The sequence below is a fragment of the Beta vulgaris genome, chromosome 5 (assembly GCF_026745355.1).
Source record: "Beta vulgaris subsp. vulgaris cultivar EL10 chromosome 5, EL10.2, whole genome shotgun sequence".
NCBI lineage: Eukaryota > Viridiplantae > Streptophyta > Magnoliopsida > Caryophyllales > Amaranthaceae > Beta > Beta vulgaris.
This window is the reverse complement of record NC_079206.1, coordinates 18,050,947-18,068,046: the sequence shown is the minus strand read 5'-3', so window position 1 is coordinate 18,068,046 and position 17,100 is coordinate 18,050,947. Positions and strand designations below refer to the sequence as shown.

General features: G+C 32.1%; 1 pseudogene; it reads left to right on the top strand.

Annotated features, from left to right (window-relative positions):
- Positions 1 to 768: 768 nt before the first annotated feature.
- Positions 769 to 3,604, top strand: LOC104886518 (uncharacterized; annotated as a pseudogene).
- Positions 3,605 to 17,100: the final 13,496 nt, after the last annotated feature.

Sequence of the window (17,100 nt, the reverse complement as noted above, 5' to 3'; positions counted from 1 at the left end):
CTTTGTGGTATTTAGCTTTTTTTTCTTCAATTATTAATGGTCATTTGGTTTACAGGAGATGACGAGAACTTAAATTTCCCATGAAATTGCAGTTCATAGGAAATAAATTACTGAATCAAATTCATAGAAAATTGGTTAAATTGTTTGGTTGACAATGGGGAAATTAAATTTACATGGGAATTTCTACTTACCTAAGGAGACCTAGGTAAATAACTTCTTCCATTTTGTGAGAACTCAAAATTACTAGCAATTTCTAATTTTTTCATTTTGATATTTTTTTGTCAACCAAACAACCACTTAACTTGTATCAGTTAATGACCTGGATGCTCAGAAGCTTTAAATCCGGAGCTTTCCAGAAAAAGGTGATCATAACCAAGGTTGTCAAAATCGCGATTTGAATCGTACAATCGTACGATTTTACGACTCACTTTTACCCAAAAGATTTAAATCGCATATAGAATCGTTTTTAAAAAAAATCGCATATAGAATCGTTAAAATCGGTTAGAATCGCTAAAATCGCGATTTAAATCCGATTTTAACGATTCTGTTTTTAGCCTTAATCTTGTAGCTGGGGATTTAATCATTGGGCCAGGCCCATGTTCTCTCACCCTCATGAAACTAAACACGCTGCCAATGCTCAGTAAAAACACCTAATTCCTCCCACTGAAACTAAACACGCTGCCAAGTGCTAATTCTCTCTCTCTCCTTCGGTTCTTCAGTTCTTGTGTTCTTCGAATCTTCAGTCTTCAGATTCAGCGTCCACTCCAGGTAATTATCTTCGATTTTTTGTTGCGTATTATCACTTTCTTTCGATCTCATAAGTAGTTTTTTTATATTTTTAATTGATAATTTAGTTTTCCATTTTTTTTTTCGGTAATTTTCGAATTAACTTCCTTCTATCTTCGATTTTTTGCTGCGTATTATCACTTTCTTTCGATCTGAATTAAGTCAATTAACTTCTTTCTATTGAATCATTTGTAGAAACATGTCAAGCTCTGCTTCAAGCTCTAGGAAAAAGAGAAAAAATGCTGCTGGGAATAGAACAGACCCTGGATGGGAGCACGGTACAGAGGCAGATGGTGATCCTACAAAGGTAAGATGCAAATATTGTGGTGTTGTGCGTGGTGGTGGTATTTTCAGACTAACACATCATCTTGCTGGGACTCGTTTTAATGTGGAACCTTGCTTGCAAGTTCCTGATGACGTTAAACATAAATTTTTGCAACTATTAGAGGCTAATGTGGAGAAGTCTAATAGAAAAAAAAAATAAACTTAATGACATTGGAGAGGAAGAAGAACATTTTCAGTTTCAAAGAGGAAGGGGTACTATGGATTCTTTTGTGGGTAGAAGTAAGGCAGGATTGCAAACAACACTAAATCAGAAATTTAAAAAGGAAGAAAGAGAGCAAGTTTGCCAACAAATTGCTCGTTTTTTTTATACAAGTGCTATTCCCTTTAATGTTGTCAATAATCCTGAATTTCCAACCATGATTGAAAAGATTGCTAAGTTTGGAGTTGGTCTTAAACCTCCTAGTTATTCATGAAATAAGGGTCACATTCCTAGATAAAGAAGTGACTAATGTCATGGTCATGCTTGATGAGTTCAAACAAGAATGGAAAAAAACTGGTTGTACTATTATGTCTGATGGTTGGAGTGATAGAAAAAGGCATTCTATTTGTAATTTCTTAGTGAATAGCCCTAAGGGGACTGTCTTTCTGTCATCTATAGATACATCAGACATATCTAAGACAACAGACAAAGTCCTTGAGATGTTAGATGTTGTTGTAGAGCAAGTTGGTGAGGAGAATGTAGTTCAGGTTGTCACTGACAATGCTTCCAATTATAAGGCTGCTGGAGAAAAGTTAATGGAGAAAAGAACAAAGTTATACTGGACTCCATGTGCTGCCCATTGCATTGATCTAATGCTAGAGGATTTAGAGAAAAAGATTAAGGTTCACAATGTGACAATTGCAAAGGCTAGGAAAATAACAACATACATATATTCTAGGACTTTGTTGCTTACTTGGATGAGAGAAAGTACTAAGGGTAGAGAGCTAATTAGACCCGTTGTAACACGGTTTGCAACTTCTTACTTGACATTAAGGTGCTTAAATGAGCATAAAGGGTCATTATTAGCTCTTTTTGCATCTAATAAGTGGAAATCAAGCAAGTTTGCTACAACTGTTGAAGGGAAAAAAATCCAAAGAATTGTCTTGGATACTCGTGGATTTTGGCAAAGTGTTCTAACATGTTTAAAGGGAGCCTTGCCACTTGTGAAAGTTCTTCGCATGGTGGATTCTGATGAGAACCCTGCAATGGGATTCATATATGAAGCAATGGCACAAGCGAAAAATCAAATCAAAACAAATTTCAACAATGTTGAGAAAAAGTATGTTTTTTTAGCTTATTTGTGTATTCTTCCATGTAACTAGTTATTTACTTTGTTAACCTTATTTGTGTTTTCTTCCATGTCGCTATAAACCTATTTTAGAGATTGTTGATGAGCGTTGGGTGGATCAATTACATAGACCTTTACATGCTGCTGCTTACTTTTTGAATCCGCAATTTCAATATAGTGCTGATTTTCAAGTTAGTGCGGACATTAAAATCGGTTTGTATAATTGTTTACAAAGAATGGTCCCCGATCCCGATGAAAGAATGCTTATTGATCTACAAATGGGTGCTTTTAAAAATGCCAAAGGACTCTTTGGGTTGCCTACTGCTGTGATGACCAGGACAAAAAAACTCCAGGTGCATTTTTTTTCATTTTATTGTTAGTTTTTGCAATTTATAGTTATTTTCCAAGCATATTTATTTAATTATCTTTGTGTAGCCGATTGGTGGGATTCATATGGGGACGAATGTCCAGAGTTGAAAAGGTTTGCAATTAGGATCTTGAGCTTGACTTGCAGTTCTTCTGGTTGTGAGCGAAATTGGAGTGCCTTCGAGATGGTATATTAATGATCTATCCTATTTTATAGAACTTATGATTTTGGTTAAATTAAAAATTATGTAATGTTTGTTGATGTGATTTAGGTCCACACTAAGAAAAGAAATCGATTACATCAGAAAAAGATGAATGATCTAGTGTTCGTGATGTACAATCTGAAATTAAAAAGGAGATATGACATACGAGCAAGCAAGTCCATAATGCAACAACCAATAGTTTTGGATGACTTGCCTTCAGATGATGAGTGGATAGCTGAAATCGAAGAACCTGTTCTTCCAGCTACCAACACATGGTTAGGTGCTCTTGATAGAGCATCTAGGAGACTTGCAAGAGCTGGGCAAAATGGAGATGAAGGCATCACTACGGAGTTAAATGGATCTCAAAGTATGCTTTCTTCTCTAACTTTCTTCCCCTTTATTAATAACATCATTGCAAATCTAATCTTCTACTTCTCTTTTTTTCCTCTATATGTAGATGAGAATGTTGAAGTTCAAATGCTAAGTGATGATGATGAAGTTGCACCAACATTTGATTCAAATGATATTGATTTGGATGATATTGATGATTATGGTGATGAAATGGGGGCAACTACCACGGGAACTACCAACGGGAGTGATGATGTCGACGATGGGAGCTTTGGATTTAATGATTAATGAATATTATTAATTTAAATTGAGTACTTTTTTTAAATTAAGGACAATTATTGTGTTTGTATTTTGTTCAACTTTAATTTTATTGTATGTTTGTATCTTGTTCAACTTTAATTTTATTGATGGTGTCCTTTTTCGTCTCATATTGATACCATTACGCATAAAATTGAATTTTTAGTGTTGTTCATTGAAAAAATAGGTAAACAGTTTACATATTTTATCATAGAATCTTATTCCCGCAAAATTCGTAGAATCTTACGATTTTACGATTCGATTTTACGATCCGATTCTGACAGGCCCTTCCGATTTAAAGTAGAATCGCGATTTTGACAACCTTGATCATAACTGCCATTGTTGCTCTTGTTTACCAGGTGTGGCGGGATAGGAATGATGCTCTATGGAATGATAAGGTCCCTTCCATAAGTGCATATTGTCAAGCAGATTCAGTATACGGTAAAAAATAGAATAATACAAGTTTATAGGAGTACGACCCTTAGAGGGTGTTTGGTATGGAAGATGTAAACGGAATGAAAAGGATTTTGATAAGGAGGGGAAATGGAAATAGTAACCGTTACCTTTAATTGTTGCTTGATATCTTAGTGGAATGGAAACAATTGAGAGGATTATGATTGAGGAAGGAAACATGATTTGTTTCTACTAGTTTGATAAGGGTAACAAATGGGGGGATTATGTTTCCCCTTGGAAACGGTATTTGTTACTTAACACTCATACCAAACAATTAGAAATGGAAACACTTATGTGAATCCGTTTCCTACATCAAAATTTTCCATACCAAACACCCTCTTAGTGAGGATAGGTGGTTTACTGTCTTGTAAGTAGTTTTTTTTTTAGGCTTTGCCTCTATTGGTTGGCTGCTAAGGTCATGCTTGAGTTGTACAAAGGCTTGTTTTAGTTCAATATATCTTACTTCTTGCTTAAAAAAACAACCATTTAACCGATAATTTTACTAATATTTACCTTAATCTTGTTCCTCGTAAAGTAGTCCAAAAGCCCATGAGCTAGCTGTACTAGCTAGGAATAGACTTGTGTAGTTTTTTGTTTGGTGCATGTCAAAACAGAAAAAAAAAGTTGGGCTAGAACTGAGAATCTCTATTATATAAGCTAAGAAGGAGCAATGGTGTTCCTTTTGAAATTTACTTAATTGCCTCTCTAGCCACCTAATTAACCCCAATTTCATACATAAATTTGCCAAAATAAAAATATCAATCAAATCAATTTAAACCCAATCAACTCATATAAGATTCAATCATATAAACTTGCCAATAAAAAAGATTTAATCAAAAAGATTCATAATCAATAACTTACCAAACGTTAATACTACATCCAATAACAAAAAAAAAAAATTACATGGCATAACATCCTCTCAAATCATTTTTTCCATAACACAAACTCAATTACAAACACAAACTCCAAACAAAAAAAAATCAATTCTATTCAAAGATTGTAGCTTCGCGACATTCTCAAATATGGAACTCTAAAATTTGCCACTTCTTTACCGTCATTCGGGTACGCTGTTCATTAATGAAAATAAAATTATGTATGTTGTTCTATGTTCAGTAAATCTTAAAAATATATACTATGTTCGAGTAAAATTAAACTCAAATTATAGTTCCTCTTACGAATATGTGTCGTAATATATTTTTTCCAAAAAAAAAATTTACATTAAATTACAGTTTATTTAAAATTTAATTCGAATATAGTTGAAAATCAAATTGAAATTACATCATAAATGGTCGAAAAAAAATGACTTCAATATTCGTGTCGTGGATATAAAAATTTAAGACGAAATATGAGAACTCGAATTGTTTTGTGCCCATATATTAAAAAGAATTTGAGAAAAAAAAAACTTAAACCCATATATTAAATTCGTTCATATACCTTTAATATTCATTCCCAAATACTTTTAAAAAAATTGAGACATAATATGAGAACTCGAATTTGGAGGAAATCAAAAAAAAATTTAAACCCATATATTAAAATAAAAAAATTGTCCCCATAATCGAATTTCAACATAAACTGCAGAGTTTGGACCATGACCGCAAGCAAGCTTGGCGATCCATGACGGTCTGAGTGAAAGCCAATTTCATGACCGCCAAAGCCAACTCTGCAACTTACTTGAGATAATCTTCAGCTAATAATGGACGGTCTCAATTGAATAGAGAGAGAAAAAATCGAGTATGTGGTTTGAATTGGGGGAAATTGATGAAGATGATGTTCAATTGAATATATAGAGAGAGAAAAAATATTGCTTGAAATTCAAAAATATGGGTATGGTAATTGGGAAGTAGTGCTTTGATTTGGAAAAATATCATCGCACGCATCCCGTGCATTAAAAACTAGTATCACGAAAACCAACTTGTGCCTAATCTAAAGTTACTCGTCACATACAACAGAACATGCTTTATTCTTATTGGTGGAGTTAGGATTCTCAATTATAAGTAGGTTAAAAAACTATCAAATAATGATAATAATAGTGAAATATTATTTAAGTTAAACACTTATAATCCTTTTTTTAAAAATACAGTGTGATATTATTATAGGAAATTATTTCCCATGCTTTTGATTTGGTCCATTTACAACTTTAACACTCCAAATTTCACATTTAAGTTTTTTTTTTCAATTGTACGTTAAAGTTGTTGGGCTACTCGAAAGGGATTATTTGATGCTAATTATTATATATCCATACCAATTATATAATTTTTTTTACATTAATTCATGAATTGTACTCAATTGGTATAGAAAGTGCTGCAATTTGTACTACTAATGATAAGAAAATGTGCTATATTGTGTTACTAACTTTAAAAGAATATCAACTTTTCAAAACACTTGCTAGTTTATTATTTCATATATTGATAGTCAAAATTGTGTATTGACAAATGTTAAAAGGTTTTTATTAAGTGGAAAGAGTGAGTTTTACATATTTCAATAACTTCATGTAAGAGGACAACTTTTAAAAAATTGGATTTTTACTTCTTGTTTTAGCTTTTCTCTTTTCTACGTTGTGCCCCTAATGTTTTTCTTCTTTCAAGTTTTAGTCATCCGTTTATTTTAGTATACTTATATGAATGGATTCTTTCAACAACACACTTACTTTTAATTATAATGTTAGTACTAATAAAAATGATAACATCTTAACTACCATAAATCATTTATTAATAAGGGTTGATTTTTGTTAACTAACTAGTTGTTGCCCCGATCAAAACCACGGGTCATTGCTATAATTCGTTCAATATTTTTTTGAAATTAAATGATATGCCCCCATATCACTATATACATTTACACTAGTGGAAAAATGAAGAAGGGTTACAATGAAAAAGGCCTGTAGGGCTGCGCTTTTTGACAGCAGCCCTTTCAGTAGCAGCCCTTCACCTTTTAAGTAGGGCTGCGCTAGAAAAGCGCAGCCCTTAAGCTAGGAAAAAGCGCAGCCCTTCTAGCCCAGCTCAGAAGGGCTGCGCTTTTTCCTAACTAGCGCAGCCCTTCCTACCAAAAAAAAAAAAAAAAAAAAAATTTCTTTGACATTTTTTTAATCATAATCTCACATTTTCTGAAATTAAACAGAAGAGAAGAGAAACGAAACGAAAATACTAAACCCAAAACAAAAAAAAGAATGAAACGAAAATAAAAAAAGGAACAAAAACTAATATAAAAGAGAAGTATACAAGAAGTATACAAGAACATTAATCAAAACAAAGATGAAAATACAAGAAATTATATACAAAGATAAGTATACAAGAACATTAATCAAAATAAACAAAGAGAAGTATACAAGAACATTAATCAAAACAAAGAGAAGTATACAAGAACATTAATCAAAACAAAGAGAAGTATACAAGAACATTAATCAAAATATATAAACAAAGAGAAGTATACAAGAACATTAATCAAAATATATAAACAAAGAGAAGTATACAAGAACATTATAGATCTGAAAATACAAGAAATACCTCCAAACATTAACCTAATAATATTTAAATACATAAAACAAAACCCTAATACATAGTTTAAGGGAAAAAAAATTCGGAAAAACTTAAAATGCCTATTTGGAGGCTTAAACGAACTCGGATGGCTTAAAAAGCCTAAACTTATTATTTGTAGGGCTGCGCTTTTCCAAAAAGGCGCAGCCCTTCAACCATAGGGCTGCACTTTTATCAAAAGCGCAGCCCTTCTTGCGCAGCCCTTCTGTTTTTTCCCCTAGTGTTAGATGACACATGAAAACCTCAAATACTTTATAACTTTCAATTAGTATTGAGTATTGAGTTCATAATAATTTTATTGTGACATCATTCACATTTCGCAAAATGGATCACTCTTTTAAGTCAAAATGAGTCATTTTTAAACAAAGAATAATTGTTTACGTTAACGAGTCACTTGTATATAAGTAAAACTGATCCATTTAGGACAAAAAATACTCGCTCTAAAGTATAACTATTTATATTAAATAGATGAGTCATATATAAGTTTATAAGTGTCTATATCTTTAAGATCAATAGTTACCCGAGCACGAACTCATATCATACAATGGATCGGTCCTTCAAATTAGTTGATTCAACATGATAAAGTTTGTAATACCATTTTTCAGGTCATAAAGAGATGTTCCGTTTCGCTTCTACCTATAATTAATTGAAATTAACTACAACATAGTTCTCTCAAATTTCTCCTTCGAATAGGTAATAATACTATTTCTTTTTACTTTGTAAAAGGCTAAGTATAAATTAACAGTTGGTGGATCCATTAGAGATTTTTATAATGCAACAAAGTTGATTTGATATTTTATTATCACTATGATGTTAAACAATAACTTGATAGATAATATAACTTGTAACACAATGATATATTATTATATTACTCATTTACTCATCTATAATGTAGGAGTTGAATTTGTGTGTCAGCTTAACAAGTATAATTACTTCCACTTACAATAATAATCAATATAAGCTTTTAGCTTTTAGATTAGTTGGTTAGTGTATTTGTATCTCAAAGAAGAGGTTGTGGGTCCGATTCTTAACACACACATACAGTTTTATTGCTTAATTGTGTCATGTTTCGGGGGGGGGGGGGGATGGGACATGTGGTAGCATGGCATTTGTTTGCTTTGAGTTTTAGATATATAAATAGATGTCATTAGTAGCAGGGGGAAAAAACTACTCATTTATAATGCAGGAGTTGAATTTGTGTGTTAACTTAAGAAGTATAATTACTTCCGCTTATAATAAATAATCAATATAAGCTTGTAGATTAGTTGGTTAATGTATTTGTATCTCAAAAGAGAGGTTGTGAGCTCGAGCCTCAACACACACATATTTATTGCTTAATTGTGTCAATTGCTTGGGAAGGGGGAACATGTAGCAGCATGTAAAATAAAACTAGTTTTTAGGCTCGGGCTATACCCCCAATACTTATATTTTTCATCTATTAATAATTTGATTTTAAAATAATTACACCTTATATGACTTGGTTGTAGTGGTAAATGTATCTGAATACTTATTAATAGGTCATGGGGTCGATTCAAGATATCATTATATTTTTTCCAAAAAATATGATGACCAATCTACTGTTGGTCATTGCACACGCGATAAACTTCTAGTGCAAGAGGAAAGGTTCCACATGGCACATAAAAGCACACTTGAAATAAATTATATATGCAATCAAGGAATTTGTGTTATGATTAACAATTTCACCGACCTTTATGTGAGTTGCCCTCTGACCTTTGAACTCCATCTCCTGATCTGTATTCTCGAACAACAACAATAAGATTTTATTAGCATAAAAAATAATTTGTAAAACTACCCCATTAGTTACAGAGTAGAGGACTGATCACATTCACGGTGAATTTCGAAAGGGGAGATGGAGCAAGGGGATGACTGCAAAAAACAAATCAATTAAGAAAAATAAACTTATGGCTGGAAGTAAGAATTATTGCCACATTACTAATAACAACACAAATCTATAATTTTGTGGAAATATGAATCACTAAAAGATGTTAGATGAGATGGTGAGTCTTTCGAAATCCTTACCCAATGTCAGGGGTTTGAACCCAAGCTTTATCATATATATTTTTTAAATAATGATCGCTTGACTTATTGTTGATTAATTAATAACCACGTGGAAAAATTTTAATGGCAGAAAGAGGTCGGCGTCACGTGGTGCATAGATGCCGTTATGTACATCTTTTAATACATTTGTATAGATTTTTTATAATATGCTACTTAGAATTTACTACTGTAGTTGAGACATTGAGGAAGATGGAAAAGATAAGGCGAAAAAGGCAAGAGGGATTTAAAAAAAATAGATGTTGGAAAATTCTGCTAGGCGGAAATATCGAACCTCGGATGTTGGGACATATCATAAATGCATCTTCAAGATACACCACTTTGTAACAAGAATTATATACCTATATATTGCTGGTTTATTAGTTATATTATGTAATTACTCAATTTCGTTTCGCTAATTAAGTCAAATCATATTTTAATTTGTTTTTAGGGTAGCAGATGCGACGTCCTGTTATTTAATATTGGTCCTAATTTATCCCATAATAATTAATGAGATCAGTTGCATGCGTTTCATGTAAGGAAAAATAGAGTCATATGAGATCTTGTTAGACTCATTTCAACCTATACTGTCATAATACTCCCTTCGTTTTATTTTTTGAAGATCTTCTCAAAGGCTGTAGATACACAATTTAAAGCAAATTGGAAAAAGTGTAAAAATTGAATCCACGTGATTTCTTTAAATTTTTTCACGAGGAAAAAAAGTATGGGTTTATTATATATTAAGGGAGATATAGACCATGGAAGAGAGAATATGGGACAAGGATGATTATTAAATTATTGTATATGATCTTTTGACAAGATAAAAATAAAGCATAGTCAGTAGATCTTAAGAAAAGGATGGAAAAGAAAAACGTGTAGTTATTAAGAAAATGGAGGGAGTATCAAAATTTTTTTATAAATTTTTTACTTTATATGAAATTAAATTTATTAATGGTTAAAAATATGTATTGGCAATCGTGTCGAGATAAGTGTATAAATAAAGGAATAATTATGTATCTGCAGTAGTCCAAATAATTTATATATGAATGCCTCTATTAAAGGCATGTTTTGTCTACCATGAATTCTATTGCAATAATCTACATAATCCTTAGTATCCACAATTACAACTTATATCATACATACATGTAGTGGTGTCAAAATAGGTTATGGGTATATCCACAACCAATCAGGTCAGACCCGGACAGGTCAACATTTTGTCTGTTAGTGTCCTGGGTCATGATTGGTTAGGTTTTGTTCATCTGGGTCGGTAACATTTGAATCATTGGATAGCTAGTGTTGGATAGGTCTGAGCGTGCCATTTACAAGTCAATCCTTTTTATGGGTAAGCTCGTCGTCCATGGACATTTTTAGGTAGGTTTGCGGAGGTTGTATTTGGGTTTCATGTACGCTTGGGTCGAGTCAAGTGTAATCGGGTTAAATCACATATGGCCTTAGTTCGATCATTGTGAACTTCGGTTAACTCCTGGTTGGGTCATTTTGATTTTGTTATGAATTTTGTAAACAAATCATATTATTAAAAGGTTTTAAGATGGACATATATATACATATATGTGTGTGCGATAAACATATGGATGATAACGAAAAACTAATAAAAACACTATATTGTTTATCATGATGTTTAGTGTATTCTCTTAGTACATTTCGACTAATTAACTGCGTAAAACCACTCTAATAAGTAAAGGAGTAGAACGACTCTTCATACTTTCTAATATTATATTATTATAACCAATGATAATAATAATGAGTAGATGATCAATTCCAAGGTTCATATAAATGATTTATTATTACAAGCATTATGATTAATATATAAGTTTGTAAATAGTTATGATGATAATGAGAATAGTAATAAAAATAAACATAAAACGATGATGATGAATTGATGATGATGATAATAATAATAATAATAATAATAATATAATAATAATAATAATAATAATAATAATAATAATAATAATAATAATAATAATAATAATAATAATAATAATAATAATAATAATAATACAAATAATAACAGTAATTGTAACAATGCAAACAATAACAATAAATACAAATAAGAACATGAATACTAACAATAACAATCACAATATAAATACTCACTACTACAAAAAAGGGCAAAGATAACTGTTAAATAAAGCTTTACATAATTGTTTTGAGGTGTTATCCAAGTCAATGTAATGTAAAGTAAGCATAACACCTGATGAACATGTTATGTTTGTCAGAGAAAACATAACAGTCATTTATAATACACGTTATGCCACTAGATAACACATTTTGTAAATATAAGTGTTATGTTTGCTATTTATATGACAAATTGAAAGAAGAAAAAATTTAACACTTATCTTAAATAACTGTTATATTTTCCTATAATATATATAACATATATTACCTACAACTGTTATCTATGATATTTTAAAAAAAATTATCAAATTATAATTTCAGGCATATATTATTGGTCGCAAAGCCCGTTTTTTGCTCCCTCTATTGATAGACAATTTCATTGCCTGCCGTCGTTTCACAACAATGTCATACAATACAATTCCTTTTTTTTACGGTACAATACATGTGTCTGTTATACCGATAATAATAGTAGCAACAATGCTAATAATAGCAAGAAAAATATCTAACATAACTTGATTTATATGTATTATGTTGTGACTATATATGATAAAAATATAAACAAACTATTTTATCAATATGTTTAATCATTTTAGTCGAAAATTGGTATCAAAATAATTGTAAAACCATACCTAATACTCTATTGATTATAAATTGGTATAATGACTTTTGATATATTATAATATTATAACAAATAACATTCATACATTCATATGTTTACAACGACGGTTCATATGAGCCATAAGAGATTATAACGAGGGTTCATATGTTGCACAGTAATAATAATAATAATAATAAACATAGCAACATACCCCCGAATTCGGTAATTAACTAGCAAAGTAGGCTCAGACCTCAAAAATTAGGGGGTAACAAGGGAATCCCAACCCATAAGGAAACTTATAGAGACTGGAAAATGGGAATTTATACCCACAAGCAAATATCCACACAAACACCCCAAATTTGGGGTTAATGAGATTCGAATGTTGAGAGGTGGGAGCTCCAACCATTGGGCTCCCACATGATTATTCTCTAGTTAAATACCAGTATAGTGTTTATGATATTCTCTTAACTTTGTATACATGTGACTATAAACGAACTATTTTAGTAAGATCATCCGATCCGTTTTACTTTTTTTTTGTCCTCTAGAAAAAATATAATTTTATTGTCATTTGAATATTAAATAACCAATCTGACTATAAGAATAGAATTGAACTCATGAACATTATTAACAATTAAATATGCTCATAATTCTAACATCATAAATAAAAATAAAAAAATTACATCAAGAAACCTATGCAGGCTTACGACTTTAAATAAAAACAAAGAGTCAACTACCAAACAACTGAAGATAGAATTATCAGTAATAATGCAATATCAAGTAAACAATCTACTTGATTTCAATGGCATTAATATTTCACTATGGTTTATGTACTTACAAGTTAGTCATAACTCATAACTCATTAGCCTTTGCATGTTATCTATAAATGTATCTCGAAATGCATGGTTAAGAGAATGCAACCTCTTCTACCAAACCTCACAGAAAATTTCCAAAATGCTTTTGTTTCGGGACGTCAAATGGAGGATCACATCCTTATTTCCCGTGAATTATTACATATCATCAATAAATAAAGATTAGGATCACATCATTTAGCAGCTCTTAAGCTTGACATGAATTAAGCGTATGATCGGGCTAGCCCCATGTTATCTATAAATGTATCTCGAAATGCATGGTTAAGAGAATGCAACCTCTTCTACCAAACCTCACAGAAAATTTCCAAAATGCTTTTGTTTCGGGGCGTCAAATGGAGGATCACATCCTTAGTTCCCGTGAATTATTACATATCATCAATAAATAAAGATTAGGATCACATCATTTAGCAGCTCTTAAGCTTGACATGAATTAAGCGTATGATCGGGCTAGCCCGTTGTTTCTTCTTAAAATCCTCCCAACTTATGGTTTTTTGGCAAAATGGGTGCATCTAGTTCATCAATGTATCTCTATTGTTTCGTATAGAGTTCTTATAAACAGAGCTGCTTCCAAACCTTTTGTTCCTTAATGTAGTTTGTGTGGGGGGGGGGGGGGGGGGGGGGCTTGTCTCCTTATGTATGGATTTTTTTTATCTTGTATGACTATTATGGTTGTGGATATTCGGAGCTTTCAAGGAATTCAAATTCGAAGGCAAGGACTGAAGGATTTATGTCCTCGACTTAAATGCAATTACTAATATATAATGGATCGTATTATAGAGATAATAAGTTCGTTATATTGGGTCGTCTATACGTCTTGCTAGAGAAAGCTATAGAACTTCGGATTAGTAAATAAATAAACCCGAAGCCCAATGTAACGGATCCTACAAGGTCACACATTAAACTTGGATCAACAAAAGAAACCTAGAGCCCAAGAGGGCCCTAGGGTGGCCGGCCAAGAGATAGGAAAAGGGGAGAGAAATCTGACCTAAATACTTTTATATATTTGGGTTAGGCAGAAAAGAAAACAGTCAGTTTATTCTCTTATTATTTTCTCTCTCCTATTCTCTCTCTTCATCAAAGTCACGTTTAAACTCCAAAAACAAGAAAGAAAATTTCTTCCTTTCCAACTAGCATTGGTGGAGTGTTGATCTGGGTTGGTGGACTAAGTAGAGGAATCACATCTGAGATTCTCAATCCGAGTCATTCAAGCTTTGTGGAAATCACGCTACAAAGGTTATTTCTAAACTTGTATGTGATCCTTGATTATATATGCATGTGATCCTGATTTAAGTGCTTATGAATTTGATTCATCAAATTCCGCTTTATAGTACTTATAAATTCCTACAGTGGTATCAGTTTTAGCCTCTTGCATATAGAGTTTTGGTCATAAAGTTTAGTTTATGTATGATTAATTTTAATTTGATTAAGGGGAGGAATTAAATTATGGATTGAATAATTAATTGAAATTTGTTAAAAAGAGTTTTAATTACTTTCTTTCTCATTTTTTTTAATAGCCGTTTTTTTCCCACCTAATAAACCCTAATTTTCGAAATTTATAAAATTCTGATTTTAGATCTCTAAATTTCGAAAATAATTTTCATTATTAATAATTTTCATGTTTAAAATAGTTTATGTATGAAGATGAATTCATATAAAAGGTGTTTTGTATGAATTAATGATTAATTATATGAATAATCTGAAAATTAATTAAAATAGAGATTTTAAATCTAATTTTCTGTATTAAGCATAAAGAGTTATGTTTAATTTAGTCAAGATCACCTAATTAAATTTACAAGAGGTTGTAATTTTAATATCCTTCAAAAAAAAAAAAAAAAAAAAAATATTGAAGGAAGAAAGAACGGGAGCAGTGGCTGCTCCGGTGACTGTGGTATGTCGGCAAGATATCGGGGAACGGCGACGCGAGGCTGGCCACCAGCAGTCGCGTCGGAAAAGGTATGTGGCGGCAGCACGACGCGCGTTTGACGTGCGACGCAGTGCTGCTCGCTGCAGTAGTGGGATGCCGGTGTCTGGTCGGTTCGCGAAAGAACGGCGAGTCGCCGGTGAGGTGGCCTGAAGGTCGCTAGTAAGGCTGCCTGAAGGTCGCCGGTAGTCGCTGGGTGTTACTGTTGCGTCATTTGGCTAATAAACGTGAACTCAGTTCACGAGTTGGTTTTGGTTTTAAAATAAAAAAAAAAAAAAATTGTTACGGATAACGTGCATAAAAATCAAGGCAGCATTATTTTTTTTTATTTTAAGCTTTATTTTGAAAACAGAATTTTGAGAAAGATAAGTAAATTTCAATTAGGTTGACTTGGTCATAAATTTCAATCCATAATCTGATTTTTTAATCTAATTAAAATTAATTAGGCTAGTTTTAAGGGATAGAATCTTTAGGTGATTAGATTTACTTAAAATTTTATCTTCTTGCTTTAATTAAGAATATTTGATATTTTAATTGATTGGCAAGTATAATATTGATATTATTATGTGGCTTTTATATATGATATATTTGCTATGTATGACTAGTATGGCCCAAATTAAGATAGAAAATACGATCTGCGTATCGTGATGTATTCTTGTAATTTTAAATACGATCTGCGTATCGTTAAGTATTTTTGTAATTTATTTAATTTAGTTATTATGTAAATTATTTTTGATACTTATGTAATCCAAAGAAGAGTCCATCAAGAGAAGGCCCATGGAAAAGTGTGATGGAGATCCATGAAGAGTCCAAGAAGGAGCCATTGATGCTTAGTTCTTAGGATTAGGGGCCATACTAGATCATTTTATTTTGCATTTTATTATTTTAAAATGCTTATAAGTTTATTGTATGTTGGTTATTGATGCGCTAGAGTTCACTAATTCATAACAACATAATAAACTTAGGCCCCGTAAATATTAAGGTTTGCTTTTCCAAACATAAAGTACTTATAAAACCCTTAATTAATAGTAATAGGTCATGCCTCCGCAGGGTGTTATCATTAATTTTGGGATAATAAGGTAAAATTGCGAATTTTACAACTTAGTTTGGTTGTCCTTAACAAAATTATCAAAAGCGTTTTGAATTTTGAAGCAAGAGATAGTTAAACATGCGATGTTTATCCATCTAAACAAGAGTTATAAAGTGTTATAATTAGTAAAAGAGTTTACTTACCTTGATAATGTAACGTTATGATAAGGCCTCCGTCTGCTTAGTGTTACATGTTGATAGGATCTTGTAAAACACTTATTCATAGGGGACTTTAATTTTGAATAGGTGGTCAACCTAGAAACCTTTACATGTTTTAGGTTGCTTTATAAACATAAAATTGAACTTTGCCTTATTTTTCTGTCTGTAGATATCATGTCTAATAACAACAACAACAACTCCGGTTTCAACATTCGTCCTTTTCTGGAAAAAAACAGACTGAATGGTGAAAATTTCCTTAATTGGGAAAGGACCTTAAGACTCGTTCTGAGGTTTGAGGGTCGAGAGGACGTCTTAGATACCCCGCTTCCTGTAATAACTGATGAATCAACTGACGCTGAAAAACGTCGTGCAAAACAGGCTAGTGATAAGTCTATACCAATCACTTGTTTGATGGTAGCAGCCATGGAGCCGAACCTCCAAAAGAGGTTCGAAACCAAGGATGCCTACACGATCATGCAAGAGCTGCGGGCCATGTTTAAAACTCAGGCCCGAGTTGAGCGGTATAAGACTAACAGGGAGATCCTTGAATGTCACTTGAAGCCGGGTCAAGCTGTTGGCCCCCATGTGTTCGAAATGATGGGTCTTTTTTGAAAACATGGAAAGACTTGGGTTCCCTTATAGGCTCGAGTTGGCTACTGACATCATTCTCCACT